Source organism: Talpa europaea (genome assembly GCF_964194135.1).
Source record: "Talpa europaea genome assembly, chromosome: 14".
Lineage (NCBI taxonomy): Eukaryota > Metazoa > Chordata > Mammalia > Eulipotyphla > Talpidae > Talpa > Talpa europaea.
In genome coordinates this window covers 89067160-89085846 of record NC_140082.1, presented here as the reverse complement: position 1 = coordinate 89085846, position 18687 = coordinate 89067160, and positions in this window count along the sequence as shown.

The following is an 18687-nucleotide window of genomic DNA, read 5'->3' as shown; positions in this document are numbered from 1 at the left end:
TCCTGTCTCACCCACTGCTCCCCTCAGCAGTGTATTTCAGTGGATCTGATGGAGTTTTGTAGAGTGCGGGGTCCTTGGGTTCACTCTGGGAAAGGTTTCACCAGCGCTCCCATTTCAGCGGCTCGCGGCAAGTTCCCCAGGCCCGTCTCTCCACAAGACAGAGACATTAGTTATATTTAAAGAACAGGTTTATTAGGGAAAGAAAAAGGGGCAGGTTTTGCTAAGAGAGGCCTGCATGGCTGCAGGCAGGTGGCCTTGAGGACAGCAGCCTCCGCTGAGGGAGGTCAGTGAAGAGAAGTCCCGGCAGGTACGGGTCACGGGCAGGCAGGGAAGCTGCTGCCCTGCGGAGGGAGAGTTGACGAAAAGAGGCAGCTGCATAGTCACAGGTGGGCACTGGGGTGCTGCCCCAGCCTGTGCAGAGACTGTACTGATATAGTCCCCATCTCTTTGGGAGGGGTCCCCCCTCCTTGCAGTGGCTGCTTGTTGCTGATGTTGGGTAACAGGCAAAACCAGGAAGGGACCAGAGACTCCAGGGTGGGCCCAATCTCTGTATCTTTACCCTCAGACCTGTGCTCCACTCCCTAGAGCATCTGATCCTGCTTGGGTCTCATGCCCCATGAAGAGGCACTGGTACCTAAGGGTCTGACCTGTACAGCTGGGTTAATGGTCATGTTATTCCCCTCAACCCCCACCTCCATGTGTGAGTCAGGTTCCAGTCTTGTGAGGCCTCCCTTCCAGTTTTTCTATTCTTGTCCTCATCAGATCCACCTGTTCTGCTCTCCACTCTGTCTCTGGTGAATCCTCTCACCCCTCCCCTCACCTTTGGCCTGTACCCCAGTTCCTGCATGCATAAATAAATAAATATATTTTTAAATATTTAACATCGTGCCTAGTAAACACCAGGCTAAAAAAAAATAGTTTATTATAGTCTCCTCTTCTTAACCTGTAAGTCACATTTTTTTGTTTGTTTGTTTTGTTTCATCTGTATCTGGTCTTTGTGACCATTGTAAGACTAACAAATTAAATGAAGTTAAATTTTACACAGATACTATGGTCGAAGGTCAGTTTGTGAGATGACTAATTAGAATATTTAATTTTATTCTTGGAAAAGCCATTTCATAGCTTATAAGATATAGGAAAGTATATAAAATGTCTGAATGCAACTCTGTAAACAACTTCTTAATCAATTTCCTTTATGATCTTCATTGATTTCTTCAGGTCCTTGTAGGATGAAGTTGCAAACTGCTCTACTTGTCTAGAAATAAATGCCTCACTTTTATAGGAAGCCGAGGAACCTTCAAAGCCAGCAGCTGTTTTGGGTGGGCCCTGGCCGTTTCTGCCTAGCCTGTCTCCATGGCAGTATGGAAGACAGCACTTTCCTCTCTCTTATTTTAAATGTATAATTGAATTCAACAAAATATAAATTTCTTATGATTCCTTTGTTTTCTAGGTCTTTCACTGGTGTTCAAAAGCAATTCAGTGACCTGATTCATGAGTGCCATCTTAAGACTGGAACACCAATAAGCAATTTAATTCATTATTTTGCATTTGGGAGATAAGACTCAGTTCCCCACACAAAACCATTTCTGGCTACTTTCTTTGATGCAGTGAGCTTCCTCCTTTGGAAGTCTCCACTGGCCTGAGCTTGAAAAATCCTTCTTCAGTCTTTATTATAGAATCTCGGATGGAAATGGTTGGGCTGGGATGAAGCTCATGTATAACTCATGTTTGAATCAATTACTCCAAAATCTATTTCACCTACCAGCCCAAAGGAATTCAAGCTTGTCTTAAGGTCACTTAGTAAGGAATGGTCTGAAGAACCGCCTTTGAAAGGCAGAGCAGTGCTATTAAAATGATAAAAAGGGTACTGAGGAGGATCTGAGATTTGGGTTGGGGATTCATCGAGAGAGTCTGGTTTCAGGCGAAGGAAACTGTCTTAGATTCAGATAGATCTGCTGCTTTTTTCCCTAAATTTCATTGAAGAATAACATACATAGAGAAAAGTGCACGCAAAACAAATCATATAGATAAACCTCCCCGAATTTTCACAAATTCAGCAACCCCATATAACCAGCATCTGGATTAGAAAAATAGGGCATCAACTCTGTCCCTAGAAACCCCTCCTCTTGCTGCTCTCGGTGAACACCCCACAGCTCTCTTGCTGGCCTTAGCGGGAGGATGCACAGCAGGTTTGGGTTTGAAACCTTGTTTGGCTGCCTCCCATCAGTAAGATCTTGGAGAACTGGGCTTGTTACAGGGCAGGGTGAGGGGCAACCCAAACCCAGCAAACCTGCCTGCTCTAAATGGGTTCTGCCATCCGCCGCATCAACACAAAACATATGAGACTTTAATGGGAAGGAACTTTAACACAATTAGGAAACAACACAGAAAAGGCAAAGAACATAATTTTTAAATCAAGCACCCAAAGTTCCCCGTCCCCTCATGGGTAAAAGTCCACCCAAGCAGGATTGGCCCAGAGCAAGGCCCCAAAGCCTGCCCCAAGTCTAAAGCACCTTCCAGTGGGGACCCGCAGAAAAGGATCAGAAACAACCAGACCAGTCTGGAGGGAAAAGAGCAAAATCAACATCAAGATAAAAGCTGCCATGGTCACCTCCCCACGGGTCTCACCCACATCTGTGTCACCCCGTCCACCCAGAGGCAAGTGCAGTTTCTTCATGTGTCTCTCGGCTCCATGTGCCTCTTCCAGGCCTCCTTCTGGCTCCGTCCTGCTTCCTTCCTTCCTCAGTCTCCTCTGCAGCTTCTTCTCCCTCAGCAACACCGTTCTGCTCCAGCAATGTCAAGACCTGACATGGCCCACACACAAGTGATGGGCTGACCCAATGTAAACTTCTCTGCCACCCTGTTACAGGCTGACTTGTGGGTTTCCTCACTGGCCACATGGGGCACCTGAGTACCTGTGTTCTCCAGCATAATTCCTGGCCCATCGCTGGAGCTCAGCAAAGGTTCAGAAGAAAGGTCTACAAACAAAGCAAGAGTTGATCTACAACCGCATCTTGGGAATAGGCTGTGATTCAGAGAGAAAATAAGGAACATATGACTTAGGACAGTGTGAATGCAGCGAGCTGGGTCTGATCATTTGTATTCCTAATGCATTTAGTACACACTTGGCCTTTATATTATAATTGGGGCTTCACGTTGATGTTTTGAAACTATCTGTGCCGAATGTTACATTACCTATGCTTTTTGCATCAGAATCATTAAGAAGATAGGAAAAATAGTTGTCATTGAACGAGCGTGCTAGTGCCCAGATCTATTTCACCACTCCCCCCACTCACATGCTCGGACTCCTGGAATGTTCAAGCTCTTTGCATTGCACCTGTGGAAACTATGATCTGATAATAACAGATTTGAAAGGCCACGCTGGGAACAGAAGTTGTCCCCAAACACAAGTCAGACTATAACAGGGTGGTCCCCCAGGAAAAGGGCAGGTTTCAGGTTCCCTGCCCACCCATGGGAGGGTCCTGTAACGAGACAGCTCATGCTCAATACTCAGTACTCAGCAATTCAGGCCTAAGTCAACCTGTCTTGCTCCTGGGCAGGCTGGGAATTAGGGATGGCGGTGAAGATCACTGCAGAGAACACGAAAAGACAAGTTTGTTGAGCAAGCAGGATGGAAGCTCAGGCAGGGGGCAGCCCTGTGGCCAGTCTTCTCACCACTCCCTCACCACTCGGGGCAGGACCCCTGGTCGAGAGCGATGACACAGTGGTGAAGGGCAGTGCCCACGCTGTCCACCAGGACCTGCCCTTGGTGAGGGAACTATGGTTCCGACAGTTTGTTGGTCACTGGGATATAATCCAATCATATGCTCAGTGCTGTGAATATAGTCAGCACAATAGGTCAAACTGTGCAGTTTAGTGGGTGATGGGGGCAGAATTCTAAGGATTTCAAGTGAAGTGGGAACATGAACCAAGCACTTGCTGAATATCTGGTACGTCCCTATTATAGGGAAAATCCAGAGAAAGGCAAAGTTGATCGTTGTGGTCTATACTCAGCTAATGGGAACTTTTAGTTAAGACTTGATATCGAGTAAGAGATTGAGATTCTGATGTCTTCTACCCCCACCTCCTGTGTGCGCCTGGCTGGTCTTGTGGTGCCTCCTTTTCAGTTTTTTTCCTATTTCTGTCCATCAATAGCGCTGTCTTAACCCTGGTGCCACCAGGGAGGCCATTTTACATTCTGATCTAGTCATTTCAGACCGTTTAAATTTGATTTTTCAGTCCACCAGCCAGATTTCCTCAAGTTCCACCAAACAGAACTTCACACCAAGATTCAGAGACGAGACTATCTGAGAGCTTTTCAAGACTTCAAATGGTTCTCAACCTTCATGCGCATTACATATTGCAGCTGTGTTAGGCTGTCTGTAATCACTCACAGCATGTAACATTGTGTATTACATGCATTATAAATAGGTACCATCATATACTACAAATACATAATATAAACAAGCATCTATGCACATGTATACATGGCACATGTACACATTGGAAAGCACTCATATTTGTAAATAAATGTTTGCTTGTATATATACAACATTTGAAACTCGTGCATACATTTCACACAACATGCCTTCCATACACAGACATTATTTTCTTTGGCACTGCCTATTCTCCTACCTTTGCACCTAAACTCTGGTTTCCTGAGCATTTTGAGATCTGATTTTTTTAAAAACTTACCAAAGATAAATCTGAGATGAGCAAAAAATACCTAAGGGGGTCTAGAGAAAGGACTTTCCTCCTGGGAAATGATGGAAATGACCAAGTATGTATCAGCAGCTGGGGTGCCCAGGGACTGTCAGAGACACATGATTGACAGTTTTCTACAAGGAATAATAAAACTTGGCCTTCCATGGCATCACCTTGACAATGCACTAGGCTTTATTTTTTTTTAAATATGAAAAAAAGACTTTTCTACCATTCAGCCAGAGAAAATTCAGATTCAGCATTTGAGTATTAAGGACAGATAATTCAGGTTAAGTAGGGGAGGGAAATAAAGGAAGAACCCCAGAGTCTACTTCCTTGTCCTTTTATTCATCACCGTGAAAGTCTGCTGCAGCTGTCAGACTCAAGAAAACCGGGCGTCTCCTTTTAAATATACTAGTTATCAAAGAAAATTTTCCAAAGCTCTCCACCTCTTCCACTAGCTTCAACAAGGGAATCCTCTCCATGCTTCCCAAGAGTGGAGATTCCTACTCTAAGCAACACATCCTTGGGTCATAGACAATTAAAAACTCCGCCAGTGGAGTCTCAGGCCACCAGGAGCTCTCCCTCTAGGGGGAGAGCTGGATCAAGAAACTTTCCTGTCTTTGCCCCTGGTTGTCTTTGCCACCTCCCTAGAGCTGCCTTTAGAGGTAGACTTGTCTATTGTTGCTGGACTTCCAATCTTTGCTTTGATGCTTTTTAAACAAGTGCAGGTACTTCTCCTCACTGTACCTGTTTCTTCATAGGTAATAAAGGTAAAAATAGTGGCTAGTTTCTGAAGCTGTGACAGTGAGGAAACGTGTACATATTTATACAGAGTGCTGGCAAGTAGTGTTAGAATAGTATTTGTTCTCGTTATGGGTTCCAGTGTTGCACACGATCCAAGCCCTCCTTACTCATCTGGGCCACGTAGTTGTGCACTTGCCTGATTGCTTGTAGCATGTCCCTCTTGTGTTCACTCTATCTTCCCAAAAGGAGCCCAAGTAACTTATTTAAAAAAGTAAGTCATGGGCCTCCCTGCTGGCACAGGGTTTAAAGTCTCAGTGCTATCAAGCTATCCCAGCTACCGCGGTCTGAGTTCGATCCCCAGCCAAGGAGCTGACCCACATGGCTCAGGAGACCTCTCCAATCTCCCTGCTGCTCCCCTCAGCAGTGGATTTCAGTGGATCTTACTGTTCTGCTGTCCACTCTGTCTCTGAATCCTCTCACCCCCGCCCCCACACCTATGGCCTACACCTCAGTTCTTGTATGTATAAATAAACCTTTTTTTAAAAAAAAGTAAGTCATGTTCAAAGTCTCCAGAGTTTTATTTGTTTCCAAAAAAAAAAAAAAAAAAACAAACCTACCGTCTGGCTATCACCAAGAATCTGCAATGAGGCATCTGAGTAGTCAGCCTCCATGGCCATGTGCTGCTGGTGCTTTTTGCCTGTGACCACTCACGGCACAGCTTGCTCCCCTCTCACTCATCAGCTAGTCCTGAGTGTAACTGCCACAGGGCCTTTGTACCTACCACTCCTTTGTCTGGAAAGCTCTTCCTGCCTAGACCCACACAGTTCATTTTCTTACCTCAGTCTCTGGTTAGGTGTCATTTTTGTCAGATGGGACATTCTTAGATCCTTCTTTAAAGTGAGAACCCAGAGGCATAATGCTATGGTCTGAATGTTTCTGTCTCCTTAAATTCATATGCTAAAGTCCTAACGCCCAAAGATGATGATACTAGGAGGTGGGACCTTTGGGCAGGGCTGGTGTCATGAGGATGGAGCCCCATGAATGGAATTAGAGACCCCACAGAGGACCCTTGTCCCTTCCATCAAGGAGGATGTAACAGATGGGGTGAGCTAGGAATTGAGAACTGGGTCCTCTCCAGAACCAGACCACACTGGCACCTTGGGCTTGGGCTGCCAAGACTTCAGATGTCTGTTGTTTATAAGTCACCTGCTGTGGTGTTTCCTTCCAGCAGTCTGAAAAGACCAAGATAAGCACCTGCCAATCTCCATTTGTATTTAAAACCCTTATTGCCATATACCATATTATATATTTATTAGCTTAATTTACATATGATTTTATTACAAGATTTGAGAAAAATCCCAGCACAAAGTAAGCACTTAATGAATATTTGTTAAGTGGAGAAACAAATTTGACATTGGTTTAATTTTAGAAAATCTTTTAATAGCTTCCTATGTTAGCATATTAGAAGGGAAAACTTTTATTTTCTTCAATAGAAGAGAAAGCAAAGATGTGATAAAAATTTAGTATCTATTTATAATAGTAATAATAGTAAATGCTTCTTCAAACTTGGGATAAAAGCAAGCTTTCTTATCCTAATAAAGATTATCTATCAAAACCCCATTCAACTTTATAGCCCGTGCTCAGAAGCATGACTTTTAAAGTGAGCAGCAAAAAAATGAAGTTGACAATCATCACTTCCATTTGGTATTTTATTGGAAGTCTTAACCAATAAATAAGTAATAAATAAATAAAGCAAATAAATACCCAGTGAAAAGAATATAAATATCTGCAAAAAAGAAGCATGTGAATCTATAATCTGCTAAAATTAATAACTAAAACGTATACCTAAGTTGCCATACATAAAACCAAAATAAAACATAAAGTGAATTTTTATGCATCAGCATTATACAGTTAAAAAGTATAATTCTGACACGCTATTTGCATTGCCAAAATATTAAAAACTTAATAAACTTGGAATAACTCTAACAACAGAGATAATGGAGAATATTAATCCCTATTTAATAGCATTAAGGTAGGCAAAAGTAAATGACTTTAATCTACTTACTCAATATAAAATTATAATTTTCTCCAAATTAATCTAAAATGTAATGTCATTGCAGTTTACATAAAAAGTATATGACTAGGCATTTCAAAGACAAACAAGAATCAAAAATAAGCATAAAAAAGAGGAAACATTGGTGTTTGTTTATCAACTAATAAAACCATAAAGGGATACCAATGTTCATGCACCACATGGAGAACACTTTAAAAAGAAAGCTACTACGAAGATTTTTTTGGGCACCTAGAAAAATAGCTCATCTTATTCATTTGTGTCAGTATAAATTGGTGCACTCATTTTAGAAAAGAAATATGCACCTTCTTGTGAAACTGAAGCAGTATCTTATTTGTTATTGCTGAGCTTACTGTTATTTCCAATTTCTTTGCCCAACCCCCGTTTAGACACATCTAAGATACTTTGCCCAGCAATTGCATCCCAAGTAACACACATGTCTTTTCACACATGCACTAGGAGATGTATTTAAAAATATTCATACTGAAAACTTTTTTATCAGCAAAAACTGGTAACCAAACCAAATATGCTCTTACGGGAGATTGTGATTTTAGTGTATAATGTTTACATAAGTAAATGCTACAGATCAATGAAGATAAACAAGTCATAGTATCATGTCAATATATATTTTTAAGTGGGAAAGTGTAACATTTATGGGTACAAAACCAATGATATAAAGTCACAAAAATAAACATGCTCACAGTATATTGTTTACAGGCATATACTTTATGTGTGGTAATATTATAATGATAAAAATAAAGAGTTAAGTGTTATAGTCATTGGCCAGAATATATCTCAGCATATTTACGACAGGAGAGAAAAAATACTATTATAGATGAGGAGAAAGGATTTGATAAATATTAATACCTATTCACGATAAAAACTGTTAACAAACTAGAAATAAAAAGAGAACTTCTTCAACCTGATAAGACAATAGTAAAGACCAACAAAATCTGACCGCTTCTATTTAGAAATGTATCAAGACTTCACCAATGTAACAAGTCAAGTTAAAAAAAGACATACCAATTATAAATGTAATGTGAATTATACTATTTGATGGTTTCAACAAAACATAAAAAAATTAATAAGTTTAACAAAATAGGTGTAAGACTTCCAAAGAGAAAACTACCAAGCATTACTAAAATAAATAAGTAGAGGGCCACCCTGGTGTGCAAGGGGTTAAGTCTCAGCTCTATGAAGCTATCCACAGCCTTGCAGCATGAGTTTGATCCCGGCCAGGGAGCAACCCACATGGTGTAGTAGACCTCTCCTGTCTCCCCACTGCTCCCTCAGCAGTGTATTTCTGTAGATCCACCCACCTGTTCTGCTCCCCACTCTGTCTCTGGTGAATCCTCTCACCCTGCACCTCTGGCCTGTACCCCAGGCTCATGTATGCATAAATAAATATTTTTTTAAAGTGCATAGTAATATGTATACAATTGTATATACATGCATGTAGATTTAGACATGTGTAAATATATAGACATGTATATATTTATCTACATAAAATATACCTACATATCTATACATAATATGCATGTATGTACACATGTATAGATACGGATAGACACATAAATATACACACACAAAAAAAAGTCTTATATCAAAAATACATGAAGGGCACTTTGAAATCAGTTATAAAAACATATTAATTTGAAGAAAAAGACAAGAGAGGTCAACAGACACATTACAAAGAAGATATATGACACGCCAATAAGCACAAGAAAAGATGTTCAACAGTATTAGCCCTCAAGGAATGCAATTCAAATTGCAGCAGGTAAAATTAAAAAAAAAAACAAAGTTTCATAGTAGTCATACATTCACCGAAACACCCCTACATTTCTGGTGGGAATATAACATAGTACAAATACTTAGAAATGTTACCGAGTTAAACATAAGTTTACACACAATTAAACACAATTGTTATGTACAGTCCAACAATTTCTCCTCTAGCTACCTAAGAAAAATAAGAGCATCTCCCATACAAAGTGTATGCCAATATTTGTACATAAGTACAAGTATAGCAGCTTTATTAATAATAGACCCAAATGAGAGAAACAACTCAACCACCGAGCAGGAGGAGAGCTTTCCTGCACATTTTGGTTTACAGTGGAATATGACTCAGAAATAAAAAGGAGCTACTTACACACACAGCAAAATGTTTAAGTCTCCAAAATAATATTATGCAAAAGAGACACAAAATGCATACATATAATTATATGAAATTCTAGAATATTCAAGACTAACCTGTAGCGAATGCTGATATTGGTTATTTGGAGCACACCAAAGAGGAACTATTGCATGCCACACAGCACATGAGAACATTCTGTGCCTTGATTTTGGATATAAAAATATCTTGAAGTGGGGAAGAACCTGAAGAAACGTGAACCTATACCTCTCAATTACAGTTTTGCAAACCAATGTTACTTCAGAAAAAAAGACAATAAAAACTAGAAAGAGTGGTTAACACAGTCAGAACAAAAGGACTGGTTTCCAGAGAACCGTGAATACATTGGCAATATTTTTATTACCAGATTTTTTACTGTATTATAATATAAATCTTCTATGTGTACATTATATCTACTCTCTGTAATGGGTGAAATACTTCATAATGAAAAACAGATTAGCCATGATCTGGGAGATGATGTGGCCATGCATATAACTGACAAATATCAATATACTGACTACATTAAAAATCCCTGCAAATCAATATGGAAAGATAAACAGCCCAATAAAATTTGGGAGACACACGAATAGGGAATATGAAGGTCAAAATACATATAAAAGAAGATCACTCAATAATAATCATGGACATGCAAATTAAGACATAATAAGACACCAATTATCACATCCAGAATATCACTAATAAAGAGATGGGGTGTAGTGCATTCTGCTGAGGAGTGGAAACTTAAATTGGTAGAACCACCTTGAAAAGCAAACTTGATCAACCAGAATGGGCACTATTCTGACTTAGAGAAAATCTCCCACAGGTTCTCTAGGATATGTAAATGTTCCTCTCAGCAGGGTTTATTGAACCAAAACTAAAAAGTAAAGGAAGGAAACAAATGTGAATCAAGGCTATTTCTGCACTGGAATACTACAGATCAGCAACAGACATCACACGAGAGGACCACAAAATCTCATGTTTTGTGAAATTGTTGTTCTATACTTATTAAATCTGAAATTAAAATACTAAGACTACCGTAAATATTTTTAATTATATAACTATAAAATTATGAAGTAATTTTTAGTGGTAATAAACGCATTATGAGGACAGTCATTGTTTTCTATTTGGGGAAGGCATTACTGTTACAGGGCAGGGAGAGGGGCAGCCCAGACCCCTCAAACCTGCCTGCTCTAACTGGGTTCTGCCATCCGCCACATCAACACAAACCATGAGAATTTAATGGGAAAGAACTTTAATACAATTAGGAAACAACACAGGAAAGGCAAAGAATCTAGTTTCTAAATCAAGCACCCAAAGTCACCCATCCCCTCATGGGTAAAAGTCCACCCAAGCAGGAGAAGCCCAGAGCAAGGCCCCAAAGCCTGCCACAGTCTAAAGCACCTTCCAGTGGGGACCCACAGAAAAGGGTCAGAAACAACCAGACAAGTTTGGAGGGAAAAGAGCAAAATCAAAATCAAGACAAAAACCACCATTGTCACCTCCCCACGGGTCTCTCACCCACATCTGTGTAACCCAGTCCACAACCACAAGGCAAGCGCAGTTTCTTCACGAGTCTCTCGGCTCCATGTTCCTCCTCCAGGTCTCCTTCTGGCTCCATCCTGCTTCCTTCCTTCCTCAGTCTCCTCTGCAGCTTCTTCTTGCTCAACTCCACCCTCCCTTGGGTGGGGCAGGAAACCTGGCACCCCCCCCTTTCCTGGGGACCCCCCTGTTACATTAAGAGCATGGAGTCCTCCAGGGTCTTCAATCCTTAGGTTATAATTAATTCTTAAACTGAATATCAATCACCAGAGTGTCCATTATATCCTGTTCATACACTAGGTCTTTCTTAAATATTTCAAATAAGTTTTTAAAATATAATTTTAGGTAGTAAAACAAACAATAGAAATGGGAAAAATAGTGAATGGTCTTGATGGAGGATTAATAGAAAAACTGGGGCCTCCCTGGTGGCGCAAGGGGTTAAGCACTGCACTATGAAGCAATCCACAGCGTCTGCGGCACGAATTCGATCCCCCAGCCAGCCAGGGAGCTACCCACATGGCGCAGCAGACCTCTCCTGTCTCACCTGCTGCTCCCCTCAGCAGTGTATTTAGTCAGTCTGCCTGTTCTGCTCCCCACTCTGTCTCTGGTGAATCCTCTCACCCCCCGCCCCGCATCTCTGTCCTGTGCCCCAGCTCTAGTATGTATAAATAAAAAAATATTAAAAAAAAAAAAAAGAATAGAAAAACTGGAAAGGAGGCGCCACAAGACCAGAAACCTGGCTCACATATGCCAAGGGCAGGAGGTGGTGGTAGAGGGATTAACACAGCCATTAACCAGCCCTGGGATCTAACATCCTCAGGCAACAATGCCCAGAACCATAAAGCACAAGACCCAAGCAGGCATCAGATGCCTTTGGGAGTGTCAGGAGAGCAGACCTGAAGGTAAAGATATGCAGATTGAGGGCCATTGTGGAAATCTGGCCCCTTTCAAATTCTACATAGTTTATTCAAAGTCAACAACAAACAAACCACTCCATGGAGGAGTGAGCCTCTCCCACAGTGAAGACTGTATCAGGGCAGCCTCTGCACTGGCCCAGGGCAGCAGCCCTTCTGCCCACTGTGCAGATGCAGGTGCTCCTTTGTCACCAACCCTCTGTCCCTCTGCAGGGCAGCAGCCTCCTGCCTGCCCGTGACCTGTCCTGCCAGGGCTTCTCTGCACTGACCTCGCGGAGGAAGCTTTCCTCAAGGCCTCCTGCCTGCAACCTTGCAAACCTGTCAGCAAATCTGTCCCTTTTGGGGCAGCTCTTCCTGCCCACTTGTGTCTATGCAAGTGTCCTTTACTCTTCTCTCCCTTTTATAATAACCCTGCCCTTTTGGATATAACTAACGTCTCTGTGTTGTGGGGAAACTTACCTGGGAACTCACCAGCGCTGGTTAAAGTGTTAAAGGGCAGGGAGAGGGGCACCCCAGAACCCCCAAACCTGCCTGTTCTAACTAGGTTCTGCCATCCGCCGCATCAACACAAAACATATAAGATTTTAATGGGAAGGAACTTTAATACAATTAGGAAACAACACAGAAAAGGCAAAGAATCTGTTAGGGGGAAAAGGATGGGGTTGCTCTATAACAAATCTAGTTTCCAAATCAAGCACCCAAAGTTCCCCGTCCCCTCATGGGTAAAAGTCCACCCCAGCGGGATTGGCCCAGAGCAAGACCCCAAAGCCTGCCACAGTCTAAAGCATCTTCCAGTGGGGACCCACAGAAAAGGGTCAGAAACAACCAGACAAGCCCAGAAGGAAAAGAGCAAAATCAAAATCAAGACAAAACCCGCCATTGTCACCTCCCCACAGGTCTCACCCACGTCTGTGTCACCCCGTCCACAACCACAAGGCAAGCGCAGTTTCTTCACGTGTCTCTAGGTTCCATGTGCCTCCTCCAGGTCTCCTTCTGGCTCCATCCTGCTTCCTTCCTCAGTCTCCTCTGCAGCTTCTTCTCTCCCTGCTCAGCTCCACCCTCCCTTGGGTGGGGCAGGGAACCTGGAACCTCCCCCTTTCCTGGGGACCCCCCCTGTTCCAATAGGGGGGCTCTGGTGAAATCTTTCCCACAGTGAACCCGGCGACCCCAATCTCGGAAACCAACAACTCCAGAAACAATATCACCAACACAGGTTCATACTTCTGGACACAGGATGTGCTCTTAATGGGAAGTAGTTACATTTTATGGGGATTCAAAGAAAAAAAACTGTTAAACAAAGGCAATCAGTTCAAAGTCTCAAAAACTGAAGCTATACTGAAAGTTTCAAAATCACCCTATATTTATGTGCCTAATAACATGTTAACTGGAAATAAAATCTGTCTGATGGCTGGATAAAGAGTTTATTAGATCATCAAAATGAGAATTTGAGCCCTGGAAGCTGTTGGACAGAATTTACTCTGTAGAGCTGTTGCAGTAAACACAAGTGTGAATTCAGAGTAGATAGGCAGGCAGAGTGTGTCACTGACATTAAGGATGATAGCTTATTTTTTGTAAGAGGTGCTTCTCGGTCTAAATTGTCCAGCCCTAAATATGCAGGCACTAGAAGGCAATTCAGGATTTAATCACTTCCTAAAGAAAGCACTGCAGAGTTGCAGAGACTGGGTATCTATTGTCAGCTCTTTATCTGGCTCCTAGGTCATCAGTGGGTGTGAAAATACTGGTTTTCCTTCTAGAATTCCTGCATAGGAATTTAAGCCTGTTCAGGCTTTAAGTCTATGCAGGTGGCTTTTCTCTCTTGCCCCCTAGACCAGAGGAGGGGTCTCCAGGAAATCTTACAGTGCGTGCACACAGAGAGTATTGAAATCCATGTGTCGTCCAAGGAGAAGGGAGTTAAACAGCAGAGCCAGCTGGCACCCACCCATCTCTGTGCCCACCCCTTACCCCGCCCGTTTGCATACCCTTGCCTACCCGCCCTTTTTTTTATCCTTTGTAAAATGTCTCAGGTTTCACCCCCTTGGGGGCATCATTCCTAAGTGAAATGGGAAATGGGCCTACAGAGTAGAAAAAGGACACTTCAGCCAGCTAATGGATAGCAGCCCTGATCTGGAGAGTCACCTCCTCTTGAAGCTACAAATGGATCAACCCATCAAGGCGGCCTTAGACATCAAGTCCTGCTCCGGCCACACGGCCACTCTCGGGATGCTGGTTGGTCTACGCACAGCAGAGGCTTGAGGAACTTCTGTAACAGGGTGGTCCCCAGGAAAGGGGGAGGTTCTCTGCCCCACTGGGCTGCCCCTCTCCCTGTCCTATAACACTTCTACACGTGTGACCTCTTGTTATTTTTACTGTTCCTGTAGTGACTGTCTTTGCCTGACCCCTGGGGTTGGGAGGCACACCTTCTCGCCTTGTGTCACTTGATATGGTGTGAGGACATAATTTTTTTCAAATGTTTGCTAAAATGGGCCTGCTTGAAGAGCTAAAAAGAAACTTCTCTGAAGAAGAAATGCAAATGGCCAACAGGCATATATAAAAATGTTGAACATCACTTGTCATCAGGGAAATGCAAATCAAAACTACCATGAGATACCATCTTACACCAGTGAGAATGGCACATATTAAAAAAACTAGCAACAACAAATGTTGGCGAGGATGTGGAGAAAAAGGAACTCTCCTGCACTGTTGGTGGGAGTGCACACTGGCCCAACCACTATGGAGAGCTGTGTGGAGATTTCTGGACCTACTAAACATAGAGCTTCCATAGGATCCAGCAATTCCACTCCTAGGTATTTACCCAAAGGACACAAAAACATCCATTCCAAAGAGCACCTGCACCCCTATGTTTATAGCAGCACTGTTTACAATAGCTAAGCTCTGGAAACAACCCAAATGCCCAAAAATAGATGACTGGATCAAGAAGATGTGGTACATATATACCATGGAATATTACTCAGCATTCAAAAAAGATAAACACATGCCATTTGCAGCAACATGGATGGTGCTGGAAGGGATCATGCTCAGCGAAATAAGCCAGAAAGAAAAAGAAAAATACCAGATGGCCTCACTCATAGCAGGAATCTAGAAAACTTAAATAAGGGACCAGGAAAAAGAATAACTATAAGAAAGAAAATATCAAAATCAACAAACAACTATGAACCAGAGACACTCTATGGGGGGTGGGGTGGGGAAAGGAGGGATTGGGGTCAAAATAAGGGGGGTTGCAATTGTATGGGGAATATAAAAATAAAATTAATTAAATAAATAAATAGAAAAAAATATAATGGGCCTGCTTGCCAGTATCCTCCTGTTATAGAGCAGCCCCGATATTAAACGGGTTCCTGGCTGTGGGTCCTCACCTGCGCGTTTAAAAGGGACTTATGAATACTCCACTACAGACACACACAAAAGGTTAATAAAAGGTTTATTTACAAGGGAAAAGGAAATAAGGAAAATGTACAACTCAGGGAGAAAATAGGGAAATAAAGTCTTTAATGCGTCCTACCCGATCCGCTGACCTGGAAACCCAAAGGCCCTCTCAGAGCTGGCCAGATGCTGCGAGCTGGCAGAGAGCCAAAAATAGGGGACCCCCAAAGCCCACGTGTCTGCCTTTTATATCCACCTGGCTGCTTAACCCCACCCTCAGGTCCCAGCCACCTTCCCTTTGGTGGGGATGGGATTTGGAGTTCCCAGTGTCTTTGGCTTTGACCTGGGGTGGGGGTGGGGTCCACAAAGCCTGTATGCAATTAGCTTTAGGGCATCCTTTTCCCCCTAACACCCCTACACCTGTTCCTCACCCTAACTAACCACTTTAGTTGTTATGTATAAAAGAAACACTTTGGGGCCTCCCCGGTGGCACAGCAGTTGAGTGCTGGGTTGCAAAGCTGCCTGCAGCCTCTGCAGCGCCGGTTCGATCCCCCGCTGCTCCCCGGCCACCGGAGGAGGGTCCCACATGGCGTGCAGGCCTCTCCTGCCGCCCGCTGCTCCCCTCAGCAGTGTACTTCAATCTGCCTGCTCTGCTCCCCGCTCTGGCTCTGGTGAATTCTCACCCTCCCGTGCTTCTGACTGTACCCAGTGCTTGTATAAATAAATAAATAAACCTTTAAAAAAAAAAAAAAAAGAAAGAAACACTTTGTCTCTAGACCAGTGCTCAGACCTTTAAAGGCTATCCAGGTCTGGGACCTCATACACGAGTAATGAAGTTTCTCCTGGCCTCACCATTCCTGAAGTAGGGCCTGTTCTTCCCCTGCCTGGGTAAAAGGCTAAAATTTATTTTTGCAACACGTGCAAAGCTTAACACTATCACTGTGCAGGGAACACTTACAACATCATGGAGAGGAAACTCACACTGAGGAGGAATGGGTGAAGTTCATGAACAAAAGTACTCAAAATAGACACAAAGAGCTGAAAAAACATATAAAAGTAATTATGGTAAGTAATTATGGAAATGCAAATTAAACAAAAAAGCAGTTTTTCTGTCCATCAAACAGGCAAATGTTAAAATCTGATGAATACATTGTTGCTGGTAGTGCCTTAAGGATGACATTCTGCAAAGTAGGTAAAGAGAAGGAGAATTCATAAAATAATTACAGAAAGCACATTGTTAAAGTATATTCCCAGTATTCAAATAGTCACGTGGCCTAATCAAGTAACCAATATTGTGCAGGACCTCCTCAGGAGAGAGTGAGAGAAATAAACAAAGGTGTGTTTACTTTTGAGTCTATCAGTCTTTAAGTGTTACAAAGTTTTAAACAAGGTGGATATATTTGAAGAAAACTTTCAGGAAGATCAGGAGGGAAGTAGATGGCAATGAACAAAGGATTTCGAAAAGGACCCTCCCTTGGCAGGTACATATTCAAAAAGAAAAAGGAAACATGTATTTATAAAGAAGCTTTTTGAATCATTATCCATAATATGTAATAATTAAATCTTAATTTTTATTTTTTAAAAAGATTTATATATGTATGCATACAAGAACTGGGGTGTAAGCCAGAAGTGGGGGGTGGTGAGAGGATTCACCAGAGACAGAGTTGGGGAGCAGAACAGGCAGATCCACTGAAATACGCTGCTGAGGGGAGCAGTGGGTGAGTCAGGAGAGGTCTGCTTAGCCATGTGGGTCAGCAGACTGGCCAGCTGGGGATTGAACTCATGCTGCAGTGGCTGTAACCGGCCCTATAATAATTAAATCTTTAAAGGCTCATCTGATCAATTATATTTACATAGTCACTCTGTTTTCAAAATAATATAGTATATATTTTTGTTTTTTAAAGTAATATTAACACCAAGGGAAATGAGTAAGGACCCAAATTACTTCAGGATAAAAGCCTGATGCAAGATTCTGCATCTAGTACAATGTCAACGCTGTATTATATCGGGCAGATGGAACATCTATATTTCTGTGTGTGAGAGAAAGGAAGGAGGCATGTTTTCTAAACAAATCACTTTCCTATCTCTGTTACATCTCACAACTTGGGAGAGAGGTCTGCAACCTCCTAGGCGATGTGGAAGATTCTTTTTAAGTATCATTGTCAGACTTAAGGGGGCAGCTGCCTTAGCTGGCTTTTCTGGGTCATTTCCTTCTCAAAATTTCTGCAGCTCCTTTGTGGTGTAAAACTGACTCTGACATTCATAGACACAGCCATCGAGTGCTTTTCTGGAATGCTCCCCTGTGGCAAAATCTCCCTTTCAAATAGCTTATTAAATATATATTAAAATCACAAGAGCGCGGCAAAAAGCAATCAGCATTCACTCTAACTTCTGGCCACCCCAATAAGCAGGTGGTTAAAAACAAATCTCTTACCAACCAAGACCTCAAAAGATAGTGGCTGAAATTTCACTAGTTACTGAAGACTAGGGTCTTACTAAATTGAGCTGCTCTTGGAGGGTATAAAATTCAAAATGTAGCATAAGAACTGTTGGAATATTCAAGGAAAAGGATAGGCCTGCCCAAAAATGTCCAGGTAGGCTTTTTCCAAGAGGCCCAGAGCAGATTTTTTCTAATCCATGTCACCTCTGGAGACATGTGGATTCCCTTTGGAGCGCAAGAGAAATATTTTCTATGTCATTTTTGGAGTCAGTGGTTTTGAAGTGCAGGGTCCTTGGGTTCACCCTGGGAAAGGTGTCATCAGAGCTCCCCTTTCGACGGCACATGGGGAGTTTCCAGGGCAAGTTTCTCCACGAGACAGGACAGTTATGTTTGCAAGAGCAGATTTATTAGAAAAGGGACAGGAGAGTAAACGCCACTTGCATAGACACCAACAGGCAGAAAGAGCTGCCCCAAAGGGGCAGGTTTGCTGACAGAGGCCTGCGTGGTCACCTGTGGGTGGCCTTGAAAAAAGCTGCCTCTGCTGGGGGAGGTCAGTGCAGAGAAGCCCCCGGCAGGGGACAGGTCACGGCAGGCAGGAGGCCGCTGCCCCATAGAGGACAGAGAGTTGGCAAAAAGGAGCAACTGCATAGTCACAGGGGGGCAGAAAGAGCTGCTACTGCATTGTCGGGGCAGCATTAGGTTTTATCATCTTCTGGGAGGGGCTCAT